The sequence below is a fragment of the Lactuca virosa genome, chromosome 2 (assembly GCF_052849685.1).
Source record: "Lactuca virosa cultivar CGN04683 chromosome 2, Lactuca_virosa_CGN04683_v6, whole genome shotgun sequence".
NCBI lineage: Eukaryota > Viridiplantae > Streptophyta > Magnoliopsida > Asterales > Asteraceae > Lactuca > Lactuca virosa.
Window position 1 is genome coordinate 167,957,692 of NC_136427.1, and position 13,294 is coordinate 167,970,985.

The window sequence follows — 13,294 nt, forward strand, 5'->3', positions numbered from 1 at the left end:
CTCCGTGAAGTGTCACAATCTCTTTGATATAAATTCGTGTTAATCTTTCCATCTTGTACGATTATTTTATTGGCAGGAAATGAGCGGATCTAGTTAACCTATCGACAATCACCTAAATAGCATCCAATCTGTCTGTTGTCTTAGGTAATTTGGTTATGAAGTCCATAGTAATCCTTTCCCATTTCCACTCAGGTATCACTAGTTGTTGTAATAATCCCGAGGGCTTTTGATACTCCACTTTCACTTCGGCGCAAGTGAGACACTTGCCCACGTAAGTGGCGATCTCTGCCTTCATATTTGGCCACCAATAATGTTGCTTAATATCCAGGTACATCTTATCCGAACCTGGATGGACGGAATGTCGCATTCTATGAGCCTCGTTCATGACTATCTCTCTGAATCCCCCAAGTTTAGGGACCCATATTCTATTCATGAAGTAGTAAGTTCCGTCCTCCCTGGCTTCAAAGTTTTTATCCATCCCATGCAGTGTTTCATTTGTAGCGTTCTCCGACTTCAATGCATCTGATTGGGATCCCTTGATCTGTGAGGTTAGGTGGGAGTGGATGGTTATTGATAATATCTTCAACCGGCGACCTGAGTATTCTTTCCTGCTCAGGGCATCAGCTACCACATTAGCCTTTCCTGGGTGGTACTTGTTGGGTTTTGAGCATTCTAACACTCATATGGTGTACATGCAACCCTATAAACCTTGGATCTATGTTTTCTGTATTATACATGCAAATATTAACTATTCCAAGGTTTCATCCTAACTAGCATATTATGAAGCACCTATACTACAAAGTTCTAGTTAGATGACATACCTTTTGATGTAGCTTGATGTCTTCAAGCTTTAAGAGCTTAGCCCCAATAGTATGGAAGCCTCAAATGGAATCACAAATCACCAAAACACCTTGGAAGAACTTGAGAGAATATGTATGCACACTAAAATCGGCCCACTCTTATTTTCACACACTTGTGCCAATTTTGTGAGCCAAGGACCCCTTTATATATTATGGAGGATTAGGGTTACATCCATGTAAACCCTAATACCCATGACCTTTCATTTACATAGGATCCATGGGTTAAAAGCTCCATGGACCATCCATGAAAGCTTAGCCCAACCTAAATGAACTTGGCCCATTCCATATATATAAGAGTCCATATTTAATTAGTTCTTTTTGATAACTTAATTAATTCTAAATTAATTCTTGATCAATACTAATTAAATAATATGATTCCATATTAATATATTAGAACTTATAATATATTAATATAAATCATAAATATACTATTCTCAAAAGACTATCCATATAAATTGTGTCGGTGAAGTGCAACCCAAATGGACCATGCCGGGTCGGGTCAAGTACATACCAAATATAGTTATGGACTTAGACATTAATCCAACAGTCTCCCACTTGGATAAGTCTAAAACTATTATTGAGTATGACTTCAAAACCTAACTGGCAATCGTAGCTCTTAAAGCCGCTGTCGAACTCTGACCTTGTCAATGACTTGTCCATTAGATAAGGGATCATATATTCATCCATTCTAGATATCAATGGACTGAGACATGGATTATAATCATTCTCTCTGTCTATTTGTTGTTTCCCGATTTTCGATTTATGATGACTGACTGATTGAACAAATCAAATCAGTCCTGGCTTGGCCAAGCACTCACATGTGTCATCGCTAAATCATCGAGGGTCCCACATATATCGCTTTTATCCCGAAGGTAAAAGGAATGGATAAACTTCGACTCATATGGCTTGTTCTACTACTTGTTGAATCATACACAAAGGCACGTTTTATAACATCGAGTTACCAAATGCGTTTTCGTGAAATCAATGTATAACCAACTCATAGTAACAACTCATATCTCTAGGTTTGAAGAATATAAGATATTATCGTCTCATGATCACTCGTGATAAAATCCATGAAGTGATTCAAATGAGCGCGGGTTGAATCCAATACTCAGAACTTATGAGCACTCATGAGTGTTGTAGCACGACTTTGTCCACCAACTTGGACCTCTACAAACCAACCCATGACAGTCTTGATTCATATCTACTTCCAACATATGACCGACTGTGGATGGTTTGAATAACTTAATCATTCAGGAAGAGCGACTTAGTTATTCTGGAAGTCAAAACATGCAAAGTGAAACACAAGAATAAATGAATCAAATATGGTATCAAACCCTATGAATATAAATAAACACTTTTATTTATCACCATACTGATTACTCATTATTCATTGCTTCGGTTTTATCAACTTTATACTTGAATTAAAAACACTAGTTGTCCCATGCTCCAAGCATGTACACTATGTTTTTCTTAAACAATAGCTTTGCCATGCACCAAGTATGCACTCTATGTTTGTCTATGATCCTTACTTTGTGAAATAAACCAATTGAACATAATTTCAATGATTCTAATTTCACACTCCCAAATCCTTATCGAAAAATGTGAGAATTTCAAATTCCTATCATTTATCGAAATCTGTTTAGATTTTAAACTTATATGCACTGACCCTCTTGTAATGAATGTGTACAAAGTCACAAAACTTGTCAACAATCATTACAGGGCATTCCAATGAAGATCAACTTCATGGAAATTAAGTCTCATATTCAAAGTACATAGCTTTGAACATGCTTCTTGCATTAAGTTTTTCTAATCTTACACAGATAACTTCCACCTATGGAGACAACTCCATATTCCCATTTTGACTACCCCTTCTGAACAAGAGTTGCCTCTTTTCAGATTAGGTCAATATGGTCCTTCCAAAGTTAACACTATACTTCCAACTGTCCTTGACCAACCAATCTTTGGTAAAGCCTTAGATTGTCCTCGACAATTTCTTAATCACTTTAGTCATATCCAGTTCTAGATATTTTCCTCTTAATGCCCCCGGGCATTTGGAAAATTTAGAAAGGATGAATATTATAGCACATGCAATCGTTCCTGTACCCAAAGCAAATGGGACACGATTCATAATGTCTCACGTAAAGACATGATTCTAGACCAGTCTTTTGCTACAATATTTTTTATTTGCCATGTTCTCAAGATTTGACTATGAACAGGGATGCCGTAATCATAATCGAATTTTGAGAACGCAATATATAGAATTTCCTTAAGTTGAACCAATCCAACATGAAATTCATATATATATATATATATATATATATATATATATATATATATATATATATATATATATATATATTCTTGACTAAAGATGATTAAAATCTCAATCTAAGCTTAAAATCTCACTCTAAGCCTTTTAGAATTGACATGAAGTATAATATCCTCTCCCTTAATTATAGCAAAACAACTTTTTCAACCCCTGCAACCTCACGAATTGAAATTTTGTTTTCTATAATTAACATTGCTAACTTGCAATACTTATCATAATTATCATGCTCCCACTAACATGATGCTTATTAGCATAACACTCATGCTCCCACTAGCTTTGACATGTATCCAGAAAACAGCTGGACTTCTAGAAGTCAATACTTTATTGACTTTCTTACCAAAGTTTAGATTTCTGATACTAGATTGCTTTGATAAGACTTTATCAAAATCATAAACCTTATTTTAGACAGCTCACAGGTGTGTCTAAACAATTTCAGAACTATGAAAAGGGATGTCGTAATCATAGTCTCAATTGTTTAGATTTTTGCCATTTCTCATAAGTCCATGTCAGTGTGTCGGATAACCATGCACGCTCCACTTAACGACTTTGAGAATGCAAAGATTACAATTGCTATCTTACTTAAAATCTACTTGGTGCAAGTGTTTCCTCACCATCATTTTCATGAATAGGAGAGAAACCTTATGACCCTTAGATTTTATGGTGTATGTGTTCTTATCCATGTGAATTTGTCAAAACCATAATCACAAGACTAGGTTAGTGACAAATCCTAACTCATATGGATTGAACTTATGCAATCTTAACCTCTTGCCACCTGGCAGCACAAGGGCCTGCCATTGCTTCCATGTAGTTATGCAAACAATTGAGAACATGTAGAACTCAAATGTTATAGCCAACTTAAATGGAATGGGCACATAAATGTCAACACGATAGGTTATAAACCTCTAGTTGTGTGCTAGTGATGAAATACAGGTTTTATTCTTGATTAGTTCTTGAAACCATTTCAGGATCTTTTAGACTCCCACTGTCTTCTTGACCAATAAGACTTTCTTGCCAAATATTCAAGAAGTAGTGTGGATTCTTAATCAAGACAAACACTTCACACAATTGGCCTTAGTTGGTCTTTGTTTTATCCAAAACATCACAACTTACCAATTTCAAATGTACAAGAGTAGAAAACTTTTACTCTTACATTTGACAAGTGTTATAAACCTTCTTTAAGATGTGTCACTCAAATTACAACCTTGGAGTATGTCTCTAAGATTTGTTTTGGAACGAAGTATGACTCATCTTCTTGATTTGACCACTTCAACAATTCATGACTTTTCTTCTTAGCTATCAGAATGCACTTAGAGGATGAATTGTGATATGGTCTCATAATCTTTAAGATGACCATTAAACATGATACTAAAGTACTCTCCCATATTTTCAGATTTGAGAAACTTTTATTCTTCTGCCTAATTTGATTCTTCTTATTCGTTCTGCTATACATTGGAACTTTTCCAATGTCTCAGACTTATACTTAAGCTTGTAAGTATAACCATATTTACTAAAATTTAGTAAATCATGACGAGTAGTCTCATCGATCTTTTGTGGTGGACTCTGATCAGTGCACAAGGATGTGTACTTGATCCCTTAGTCCTTCACTTGACTCACATATACATGTGAACAAGGAACTAGTCTTAAATTTTCCAAAAATGAAACTTCTCATTCATCATACTATACAACTTGCATGATTCCAAGTTTCGGTCCAATTGAAACTTGGGTGATGAGAATCTTTCCTTACTTGGTAAATTTAGACACTACCACAAATGAAAGAATCAAATTCATTTTTCCAATGTTGCTAGAAACATACAAACATCAAGTTTTCATAAATGCCATTGCAAGGAGATATAAAATAAAGTAAAACTTTTATTTATTTATAAAAATACGGAAAAACTTTTCCTTATAATGCAACTTGAAATGAAAACTATGCTATTACATGTTTCCTAGCAATCTATCATAACTCCTAAGAAGTAGCTCAAGAATCCGATCTTCAACCAAGCGATAGAAATCCATATTCGCGATCAGATTCAACATACTCTTTTCTTTAAGTTTCCTTCCCTTTTCTTGATCCTACTAAATATCAAAATGCAACCGAGTCACATTTTGTATTAAGAATCATCAACTGGTAACTTAATAGAGTTAGATAGTGGACCTACCTGAAGCAGAGTCAAACTGTTTATTCTTCTTTCTTTCAGGTAGCTTGGGCAGCTTCGTTTCCAATGCCCCTTTTCTTCACACTGAAAACATATAGACTCTTTGGGAATGGTACAAAAGGCTATTCCAGACTTAGACTTTCACTTTACCTTCCGGTCAACCGGGTTGACCAAGGCCGAGCCCTTTCCATTGGGAAGAGAAAGCTTTTCTGGACTTCCAATGTTACCATTGTCCATGTCCATGGAAGTTTGAGAAATAGACCTTCCATCCATATTTGCTTGACTATTGCACCAAATCATTTCTGATTCAGCAACAATAAGAAAATAAGAAAGATCCATTAGGGTCATGTCGTGATCTGTCACATAGTTGTCTTTCTATATGACTCAGGAAGTGACTGAAACACCCAGTCAATAGCCAACTTCCTTAGGACAACGACACCCAACATTCTCAACCTGTCACTGTGTGACTTCAGTCCTAAGACATGAGTGCACACAAGACTTCCAATTTGATGTTTTATTGTGAGTAGGGATTGAGTGATCTTGAACTTTTCAAGTCTTTAAGCTTGTGGGTCAGGGAGAATAATTGGAGGAGGTGGAGAAAGAGAAGTATGACTTCCATGAGCCAAACTCAGGAAGTCATATTCATTAGGAAAGCTTGGTTTGGGAAGATCATTGTTGTCTAAACCAGACATCAACAATGGGAGAAATTCACGTAAAGTTGATTTAAGTCCTTAATATAACACCCAATATGATATATTAAGGCTAGGACCCAACAAACTATTTTATAACTTGGAAGAGGGATGCCGTAATCCAAGCTATAAAATATTTGAAGGTAGGTGAATGGCGATTCACCAATTTCCACCAAGATAAACGAAATGTATTATTAGGTTTTAATTGGTTTTGAAACTCCTAGATTCTTTTGAGATTCATTGAACTTTTCAATGGCATGTTTCAATCTCGAGTGTGCCCTTCAGGTTTTGTGACTGGGATGCCGAGGATCACAAAACAAGGTGTGAAGTAACCATGCAAATATACTTGGTACCCTTAATATTTACCCCTCAATCGATGTGCCGGTTAACCACACACGCTCCAACGATACTATGATAAACCTTAAGTTACCATTTGCCTACCTTGTTAAGTCCAGGTTAGTGTGCCGGTTAACCACACACGCTCCACTAACAGCTTAAACAAAGTGCAAAGTGTAATTTCATGGATTAGCACCTTATTCACATTTTCCTAAGTAACTAAGATTGAGAATTTATAAGTGTTTAGTTACTTAGTATTTATCATTATACTTATAATGAAGGGAGAATTATAGTCCTTGTCCTACCTGTTCGGCTAACGACCCTCCACCGGTCAAGGAAGCGGTGAGTGAGAGTGGACACCCATTAAACTGCCATTTTATAGGCAGTAACCTTATACCCCCCTTATAGACCGGCTTCGTGAATGAGACCTACTAATGGTAAGACGAATTGCTCTTATACATATAATATATTAAACTTTTAATATTATAATAGTATAAGGGTGTATTTTAGACATTTAAAATACTTGGTGGTTTAATCTATTAATTAAACTAGACTTTTAATTTAATTAAACTCAAACCATATATTTATGGATTTAATAATACTCTTTTAATTAAACGCTTTAATTAACTATTAATAAAGTCCATAAGAGTTAATTTGAACTATTCAACAAAACATCATAATTCCAATTATTAAACTCAAAATTAAAACCATTTAATTAATTGTTTAAGTTATGAACCCAAGAGTTTTAGAATTCAATTCTTTTTTTCATAAAAAACTTTTCTCAAATTCCAAACTTGAGGGTAAGTTTTGTAATTCTTGAAAACCTTTGGATTCCATAACTTATGAAATTAATGGTGTTTTATGATGAAACTTTCCATGTTCCATAACTTAAGAACAAGTTATGGAATTCTTTAAAACATTAATACCAAATTTTGTAACTCCATAAAAACTTTGAATCAATTTTTTTTAAAAAAAAAACCTTTCATATCCATAACTTATGGAAGTTTCAAAAACCCTTAAGATCACACCTTTAAAAAAAACTTTTGATCTCCAAAATTTTATGACAAAATATGTAACTCCTGTTTTAGATCAAACTTTTAAAACTAATAAAATAATCATATCATTTTATCTTTTACTAAATTTGACCTAATTCAACTCATATAACAAATGATTCAAATTTTACAAATAATTCGTTTTTCACAAAACAAGTAATTATCTTAAAATTTGACAAACGTCATGTTTTTTTTTCCTTTTTTTTTTCAACTTGAAAATAAAACATTTGCATCAATATAACAGAAAACAACCTGGCTCTGATACCACTGTTGGGTTTTGAGCATTCTAACACTCCTATGGTGTACATGCAACCCTATAAACCTTGGATCTATGTTTTCTCTATTATACATGCAAATATTAACTATTCCAAGGTTTCATCCTAACTAGCATATTATGAAGCACCTATACTACAAAGTTCTAGTTAGATGACATACCTTTTGATGTAGCTTGATGTCTTCAAGCTTTAAGAGCTTAGCCCCAATAGTGTGGAAGCCTCAAATGGAATCACAAATCACCAAAACACCTTGGAAGAACTTGAGAGAATATGTATGCACACTAAAATCGGCCCACTCTTATTTCACACACTTGTGCCAATTTTGTGAGCCAAGGACCCCTTTATATATTATGGAGGATTAGGGTTACATCCATGTAAACCCTAATACCCATGACCTTTCATTTACATAGGATCCATGGGTTAAAAGCTCCATGGACCATCCATGAAAGCTTAGCCCAACCTAAATGAACTTGGCCCATTCCATATATATAAGAGTCCATATTTAATTAGTTCTTTTTGATCACTTAATTAATTCTAAATTAATTCTTGATCAATACTAATTAAATAATATGATTCCATATTAATATATTAGAACTTATAATATATTAATATAAATCATAAATATACTATTCTCAAAAGACTATCCATATAAATTGTGCCGGTGAAGTGCAACCCAAATGGACCATGCCGGGTCGGGTCAAGTACATACCAAATATAGTTATGGACTTAGACATTAATCCAACAGTACTTGATCTCGCATTCGTAATCATTTAACAGCTCAACCCACCTTCGTTGCCTCATGTTCAACTCCTTTTGGTTTAGAATGTGCTGGAGGCTTTTGTGATCAGTGAAGATGGTGTATTTTGTACCGTAGAGGTAGTGCCTCCAAATCTTTAGGGCGAAGACCACAGCTCCCAGCTCGAGATCATGGGTGGTGTAATTTACTTCATGCGTCTTTAATTTCCTGGATGCGTAAGCTATCACCTTTCCACGCTGCAAAGGACACAGCCTAAACCTTGGTTCGAAGCATCGTAATAGACCACGAAGTCTTCAGTTCCCTCTAGTAAGGATAGCACTGGTGCACTACAGAGGGCTTTCTTCAAGGTTTGGAAGTCAACTTCTTGCTTTTCCGTCCAGTTGAATGATACACCTTTTTGTGTCAAGGTGGTGAGGGGTTTGGCTATCTCGGAAAAATTCTGGATAAACCTTCGGTAGTAGCCCGCGAGACCCAAGAATTGTCGGATTTATGTTGGTGTCTTCGGGATCGCCTAGCCTTCAATGGCCTTGATCTTGGAAGGATCTACGTGAATCCCTTCCTCGCTGACTACGTGACCCAAAAAGTTTACACTGCGAATCCAAACTCACATTTGGAGAGTTTTGCATATAATTTCTCAGCTCTTAGAGTTTCCAAGATTTGATGGAGGTGTTGACCATGCTCATCTTCGCTTCGGGAGTATATAAGAATATCGTCGATGAAGACGATCACGAAATTATCAAGGAATGGGCGGCAGACTCGATTCATGATGTCCATAAATGCTGCGGGGGCATTTGTTAGACCGAAGGGCATCATAACAAATTCGTAATGACCGTATCGAGTTCGGAAAGCAGTTTTTGGTTCTGTTGAGGTTGAGATCTGCAATATCGCGTGGTATGACCCTTTCTGTTGCAACTTGTGCAATGCATCTCCCTTCATTCCCCATGGTGGTGTAAACTGCATTTGTTACACTTAGGGAGGGTTCCTGGGTATTGTCTGGTAGTAGTTGGTGTAGACGAGGCTGGAGCATGTGGTGGTGTGGTAACCTGGGCAGTAGCAGTGTGGATTGCTACTGTTTGTTGCTTCTTTGTTGACTATTGGGTTTGTCGCCCTTTTCGCTTGTTGTTCTTGCCTTTCTTGTTATCACCTTCCTTCTTGACTTCTGTTTCTCCTGCTTTGGCACGTTTATTGTTTCCATGGTCGTATAACTTCTTGGCTAGTCTCTTAGCACTGTCATATGTTTCCGGGTTCGCTGCGATTACATTCCCTTGAATTGGAGAGGTCAATCCCCAGATGAATCTTTCAATCTTCTTCCCTTCGGACGTGATCATCCCTGCACACAAGAGTGACAACTCACTAAACCTCGAGATGTATGCATCAATGTCGGAGTTTTGGACTGTGAGATTCCACAGTTTTTGCTCCATCTTCTGGATTTCTCCCCTTGGACAGTACTCGGCCATCAGCGTCTCCTTAAGCTCTTCCCATGACATAACATTTGCCACAGGGAGTGTCATGGCCTCCACGTGACCATTCCATAAAGAGAGAGCTTGATCGACGAATGTGCAAGCTGCAAACTTCACCTTGCACTCCTCAGGACATCCGCATATCTCGAATACCGATTCCACCTTTTCTATCCACCTTTTCAGAGTTATCACGCCTCCCGCCCCGTTGAAGGTTCGAGGCTTGGCGTTTGTGAAGTGTTTGTAGGTACATGTTCTTGTGGGTCCTTGGTTCATCCCCTGGTTTGAACTTCCAGCCCCTTGCCCGTTACCTCCACCGTTGTTCCCGTGGTGAATATGATCCAGTGCTGCTGTAACTGCAGCTGAAACTGCTGCTTGAAATGCAGCTGAGTCCATTTCTGGTGGAGGCGGTGGTGGTGGTGTTGCGTTGCGGTTTCTGCGTATCGGTCTTTGAGGCATCTTTCTGTCATGGAACGGAAAGATGTTGAGTATCCAGTGTATTCTAGTTTCACGATTTCTTGATTATAGACAGTGTCGGTGATTTGGTTGTGTGTAAGTAAGTAAGTGCATGCAATCAACATGTAGTAAAAGTAATAGAACACATAGCAGATAAGAACATCATGAGAAATATATAGTCGTTTTCATTAATGATAAACTTTTGAGTACATGAAAATTTGCCTACATAAGGCATACAATACATGAAATGACATAAAATCCGATAGAGTAACGACACAATGAGTAGTGTAATCACTTAATCATGTAGTCGATAGTACATAGAGTAGTACATAAAAGAAAATCATAATGGTAGTAGGTAGCAGATGAACGGGTACTAGCTGCGACGAGAAGGGTCTGCTGGTGCTGACGACGAGGTAGATGCACCCTGAAGTCTGGCCAGGTGGTGCTCGGTGGCCCGAAGCCAGGCTTCCAATGCTATCTGCCGCGCCTGGTAGTCCCTGACTACCTCATGTGTCATCCTTTCCGCACGCTCAACCGCGACTCTCATGGCAACCATTTGGCCAATGGTTGCCTGCGCCTGCTCGCCGATGTCGCGTGTCCTCCTCATTATCACAGGCAGGGCTCGGTCGGTAGGTCCACCATGACTCAAGTCGTAGTAGTCCCGGTTCATACCAAATGGAGGTCGTACCCCTTGCTGGCGGCTCCACCTCCAGATCTCGTGTGCCCTTGGGGGCGTAGGACCATTGGGGTACATCCTGTATGGGGGCACCCTGGCCAAGTATGGATGATTGATGACTTCGGACTCCGCGTCCGGGTCATCCGCGTCGCTGCCATCAGCCTCCTCTTCATCTGAGTCAGCTACCGGTTCTGCGGGTCCTCCTATAGGCTCTTCCTCTGGCTCCAACCATCCATCATTCCCCTAGTTGGGGAAGTAGGGATCTCCTGGATGGTGGAATCCGGCCATAGTGTCTACACGAGGGGTGAGAAACGTGTAAAGAAAGTATGTAGATAGCATTCCAAAATACTCCTATGGTATTTTTAATTGTTTAAGTTTAAGTTCCTTAGAGTTTTTGGATATGAGGTAAGCTTCTAGATTTATTTCCCACCATGATTACTCCCAAACACATGTTGGTCATATTTTGAATAAATATAGTTGATCAGGCTATATTTATCCCCAATATGACTACATAATTGTCCGGGTTTAACCACGGTGTTCAATTTCCTCCAGAGGCTTTTAGTGTTATGGTATTAATGCACACCTAGGTATTATATTTTTTATTTTTTTTCAGAGTGTTTTAGTCCCATTGTATTTATAGTTGCATATCTTGTATGATTAGATATGCCAGTTCACTATAAACAATGCTCTGATACCAATCTGTCACACCCCCGAACCAGACGGCAGAAACGTCCGGGGGCTTGGTGTGACTTCACCTTTGTAGTATCATCACATAGTATATAATTGAAACATAACATCATCATCATCAAACATGTAATATAACAACATACATTGTTTACATCGAGTATTGTGTTTTGAATATTAACATGCCCAAAATAGTTAATGTATGATGAAACAAAATATTCAAATATCCATTAATTCGTTCCGCCCAACCTGCTCAACGGTTTCCTGAGAATACAAGTTAATTTAAAAAGTCAACATAAAAATGTTGGTGAGTTCATAAGCATGTTTGAGAAATGATTTGTCTAATTTTATAACCACCAGAAAATCCTATATTTTCATAAAACAATTTAGTATGTTTGTGTCCGATCTTGTATTAATGCATGTGTGTTATTGTTTACTAGAATGCAAAAAGATAATGAAGAGAATGCCCCCAGACAACCCGATGTTGTCTGTAAAAGAGAATGTAAAGAGAATGCCCCCAGACAAACCGATGTTGTCTGTAAAAGAGAATGTAAAGAGAATGCCCCCAGACAACCCGATGTTGTCAGTAAAAGAGAATGCCGGTATATCAACCCCCAAGGTTGAGTACCGGCGCGAGTATGTTCCCGAGTAATCCAATGAGAAAAGAGAATGGTCTCCCGTAAATTTATAACGTTAATTCCTCTAAGTGAGTCGTTATAACCATACTAGATAATGACAATTTCGCTTGTCTTGGCGTTTATGGACACCGATTGAATAAGGTAAGGTTTTCGTCACCCTAGAATGGTTTAGTCTAACTGTAGCGAACAACTCAGGTGTGGGGTGTCATCCTCGTATAGATCTATACACAAGCCCCCGCTCTCCCTCCAAGAGACTCTGGTTATAACTACAGGCTACGATCGTACACTCAATAGGTGTCAACCGACACGTCTCACTAGATCCTTAATCAAATTTACGCGAAGAGAAACATATAAAGCACATTCCAGGCCCAATGAAAATGTAAGTGAACGACTAAGGCCCACTAACCATGTAAATCATTTCTAGGCTCATAAGGAATGAGATTATATAACCTGGGCCCAAAATATATGTCAAATGACAACTAAGGCCCATTTCACATGTATGATATTTACAGGCCCAATAAGCACGCAAGGAGTATCCAAGGTCCGTTGAGCATGTAAATGGGTCAACAAGGCCCAATAAACATGTAAAGAGTATTGAGGACCTATCAAGCATATAAATGGGTCACTAAGGCCCAATAACATGAGAATGACAGAATTAGCCCGTTTGTTATTTTATTTCTTGTTTTAGTTCAATTATTTACCAAAATGACATAAAAGTCCCACTTTTTGAAAAAATAATATTTTTAACCCACTTTTGTCAAAAATATTATTTTTGGCTTGATCTTTATAAAAATGTGCATTTTCGGCCCATTATAGATAATTCCATCTTTTGGGCCCAAATTTTAATAAATTTACATTTTCAGTCCCTCTTATAAAAAATTACATTTTTGGCACAACTTTGTTGAAAATGACATTTAATCCCATAA